This window comes from Dendrobates tinctorius, unplaced genomic scaffold (genome assembly GCF_039654945.1).
Source record: "Dendrobates tinctorius isolate UK_male_01 unplaced genomic scaffold, ASM3965494v1 ptg000245l, whole genome shotgun sequence".
Lineage (NCBI taxonomy): Eukaryota > Metazoa > Chordata > Amphibia > Anura > Dendrobatidae > Dendrobates > Dendrobates tinctorius.
The window spans coordinates 13,836,203-13,840,651 of NW_027361912.1; the positions used below are offsets into that span (position 1 = coordinate 13,836,203).

At 42.9% G+C, this 4,449-nt stretch overlaps 1 non-coding gene across 1 annotated transcript; it reads right to left on the reverse strand.

Annotated features, from left to right (window-relative positions):
- Window positions 1-1,129: 1,129 nt before the first annotated feature.
- On the reverse strand, window positions 1,130-1,202 carry TRNAR-ACG (transfer RNA arginine (anticodon ACG)). Its single transcript has one exon. It is a non-coding gene; the product is annotated as a tRNA-Arg (tRNA).
- Between the last annotated feature and the right edge of the window lie 3,247 nt (window positions 1,203-4,449).

The window sequence follows — 4,449 nt, forward strand, 5'->3', positions numbered from 1 at the left end:
GAAAGAAAAATAATAAAGGTAATGAATTTTATTGTAGATTAGTGATGATCGACCGCTGAAAAGAGTTGATCGATTGCGCTTAGAGTGGGTGATGAGAGTGTGAGAGCTAAGCACCACCTGCAAAGAGGGTGAGAAAGAAATAGCGAGGCTTGTTCGCCACCCTCGAAGATAGAGGTAGAGACTTGCACACCACCCTCGAAGAGGGTGAGAGAGAGTGCCAGAGTAAGACGATGAAGAGAGAGAGAGAGAGGAGAGAGTTGAGCACCACCTTGCACAGAGGGTGAGAAGGAAATTGTGAGACTTGTTCACCACCCTCAAAGATAGAGTTAGAGACTTGTGCACCACCCTTGAAGAGGGGTGAGAGAGCGGGGGGAGAGAAAAGAAAGATGCCTGAGAGACACCTGTTTACTCAGTCGACTAACTAGCATTGCTGAGTACACGAATGCATGATGAAGTGTCAAACTTGCTAATTACTGTTGGCAAGAGAGGGAGAGAAAGACGCTTTAGGGTGTGGTGCTCATGTTGCCAATTCTGCTGTGGAATTTTTCCGCATTGGATTTGTCTAAATCCACTTGTCAACATTGTCAACAGACATGTGGTTTATCTGTGGATTAGCCTGTGGTTCTCCCCTGCGGTTTGACACCTGTCATGGAGCAGGTGCCAAACCGCTGCAGAATCTGCACAAAGAAGTGACATGCTGTGTATTAAAACTGCAGCAAATCTGCGTGGAGGAAAATACAGAACTGTGGGCACTGTTTTTTGCATTGAGTTAAATGACACTTGATGATGAAGTGCCACACTTGCTAATTACTATTGTTTTTGCTTTAAAAGAATATCTTGTAAGAGAGGCTAAACATTTCTGTATAAATGTTATGGTCATTTGTGAAGTTCCTGTTTGTCTTAAGTTTTGTGAGGAGGGTAGAATCACTGAATATTAACCATCGCATGCATAGAGAAGAATTGATGAAGAAGATGAAGTTTGCTGCCTATTTACTGATTGCAAAATTTCAAAATCAGCTTATTTAAAGCTTTGTGCAGAATCTATAAGATGCCGTGACCCAGATTCGAACCAGGGTTGCTGCGGCCACAACGCAGAGTACTAACCACTATACGATCACGGCAACATTCTCGAGCCAGGTAGGAGTCGAACCTACAATCTTCTGATCCGTAGTCAGACGCGTTATCCATTGCACCACTGGCCCCTTACGTTGATGCTTTCTTTTTCATGCACCATCATGGTAAAGCAAAGTAAAACCTGCAATAGGCTGTCATCGCCACATAAGTCTTTCTTTTCTTGCCAATCCACTCAGAATCTGAAACAAAATATTTTTGTTCAATCTAAAATTCATGTTTTAGAATGAACAATTTCTATCTTCCTGCATTCATGTGCGATGTTTCAATTTTTCTCACATTTTTCGAGAAAGCAAATTCACTAGTTGGCAGATAGAAGAAGAATCATGCAAAAGAAAACAATTTACAAGTTATATGTAAAGTTTCCTTTTACCTAATATTACTATCTTGAGAGTAACCAGCAAAATCACTACTTGGCAGACAAAAGTTGTCAAAAGGAAAGAAAAATAATAAGGTCATGAATTTTATTGTAGATTAGTGATGATCGACCGCTGAAAGAGATGATCGATTGCGTTTAGAGTGGGTGATGAGAGTGTGAGAGCTAAGCACCACCTGCAAAGAGGGTGAGGAAGAAATAGCGTGGCTTGTTCGCCACCCTCGAAGATAGAGGTAGAGACTTGCACACCACCCTCGAAGGAGGTGAGAGAGAGTGCCAGAGTAGGAAGAGAGAGAGAGAGAGAGAGAGAGAGAGAGAGAGAGAGAGAGAGAGAGAAGAGAGAGAGATGAGAGAGAGAGAGAGAGAGAGAGAGAGAGAGAGAGAGAGAGAGAGAGAGAGAGAGAGAGAGAGAGAGAGAGGAGTTGAGCACTCACCTGCACAGAGGGTGAGAAGGAGATTGTGAGACTTGTTCACCACCCTCAAAGATAGAGTTAGAGACTTGTGCACCACCCTTGAAGAGGGTGAGAGAGAGGGGAGAGAAAAATGCCTGAGAGACACCTGTTACTCAGTCGACTAACTAGCGTTGCTGAGTACACGAATGCATGATGAAGTGTCAAACTTGCTAATTACTGTTGGCAAGAGAGGGAGAGAAAGACGCTTAGGGGTGTGTGCTCATGTTTGCCAATTCTGCTGTGGAATTTTTCCGCATGGATTTGTCTAAATCCACTTGTCAACATTGTCAACAGACATGTGGTTTATCTGTGGATTAGCCTGTGGTTCTCCCCTGCGGTTTGACACCTGTCATGGAGCAGGTGCCAAACCGCTGCAGATCTGCACAAAGAAGTGACATGCTGTGTATTTAAAACTGCAGCAAATCTGCGTGGAAAATGCAGAACTGTGGGCACTGTTTTTTGCATTGAGTTAAATGTAAAACTCAAAGTAAAACCTGCAATAGGCTGTCATCGCCACATAAGTCTTTCTTTTCTTGGCAATCCACTCAGATCTGAAACAAAATATTTTTGTTCAATCTGAAATTCATGTTTTAGAATGAACAATTTCTATCTTCCTGCATTCATGTGCGATGTTTCAATTTTTCTCACAGTTTTCGAGAAAGCAAATTCACTAGTTGGCAGATAGAAGAAGAAATCATGCAAAAGAAACAATTTACAAGTTATATGGTAAAGTTTCCTTTTACCTAATATTACTATCTTGAGAGTAACCAGCCAAAATCACTACTTGGCAGACAAAAGTTGTCAAAAGGAAAGAAAAATAATAAAGGTCATGAATTTTATTGTAGATTAGTGATGATCGACCGCTGAAAAGAGATGATCGATTGCGTTTAGAGTGGGTGATGAGAGTGTGAGAGCTAAAGCACCACCTGCAAAGAGGGTGAGGAAGAAATAGCGTGGCTTGTTCGCCACCCTCGAAGATAGAGGTAGAGACTTGCACACCACCCTCGAAGAGGGTGAGAGAGAGTGCCAGAGTAGGACGAGAGAGAGAGAGAGAGAGAGAGAGAGAGAGAGAGATGAGAGAGAGAGAGAGAGAGAGAGAGAGAGAGAGAGAGAGAGAGAGAGAGAGAGAGAGAGAGAGAGTGAGTTGAGCACCACCTGCACAGAGGGTGAGAAGGAGATTGTGAGACTTGTTCACCACCCTCAAAGATAGAGTTAGAGACTTGTGCACCACCCTTGAAGAGGGTGAGAGAGAGGGGGAGAGAAAAATGCCTGAGAGACACCTGTTACTCAGTCGACTAACTAGCGTTGCTGAGTACACGAATGCATGATGAAGTGTCAAAACTTGCTAATTACTGTTGGCAAGAGAGGGAGAGAAAGACGCTTAGGGTGTGTGCTCATGTTGCCAATTCTGCTGTGGAATTTTCCGCATGGATTTGTCTAAATCCACTTGTCAACATTGTCAACAGACATGTGGTTTATCTGTGGATTAGCCTGTGGTTCTCCCCTGCGGTTTGACACCTGTCATGGAGCAGGTTGCCAAACCGCTGCAGAATCTGCACAAAGAAGTGACATGCTGTGTATTTAAAACTGCAGCAATTCTGCGTGGAAAATGCTAAGAACTGTGGGCACTGTTTTTTTGCATTGAGTTAAATGTAAAACTCAAAGTAAAACCTGCAATAGGCTGTCATCGCCACATAAGTCTTTCTTTTCTTGGCAATCCACTCAGAATCTGAAACAAAATATTTTTTGTTCAATCTGAAATTCATGTTTTAGAATGAACAATTTCTATCTTCCTGCATTCATGTGCGAGTTTCAATTTTTCTCACAGTTTTCGAGAAAGCAAATTCACTAGTTGGCAGATAGAAGAAGAAATCATGCAAAAGAAACAATTTACAAGTTATATGTAAAGTTTCCTTTTACCTAATATTACTATCTTGAGAGTAACCAGCAAAATCACTACTTGGCAGACAAAAGTTGTCAAAAGGAAAGAAAATAATATAAGGTGATGAATTTTATTGTAGATTAGTGATGATCGAACGCTGAAAAGAGATGATCGATTGCGTTTAGAGTGGGTGATGAGAGTGTGAGAGCTAAGCACCACCTGCAAAGAGGGTGAGAAAGTAATAGCGTGGCTTGTTCGCCACCCTCGAGATAGAGGTAGAGACTTGCACACCACCCTCGAAGAGGGTGAGAGAGAGTGCCAGAGTAGGACGAGAGAGAGAGAGAGAGAGAGAGAGAGAGAGAGAGAGAGAGAGAGACTGAGAGGAGAGAGAGAGAGAGAGAGAGAGAGAGAGAGAGAGAGAGAGAGAGAGAGAGAGAGAGAGAGAGAGAGAGAGAGAGAGGGAGAGAGAGAGAGAGAGAGAGGACATTGTCAACAGACATGTGGTTTATCTGTGGATTAGCCTGTGGTTCTCCCCCTGCGGTTTGACACCTGTCATGGAGCAGGTGCCAAACCGCTGCAGAATCATGCATAAAGAAGTGACATGCTGT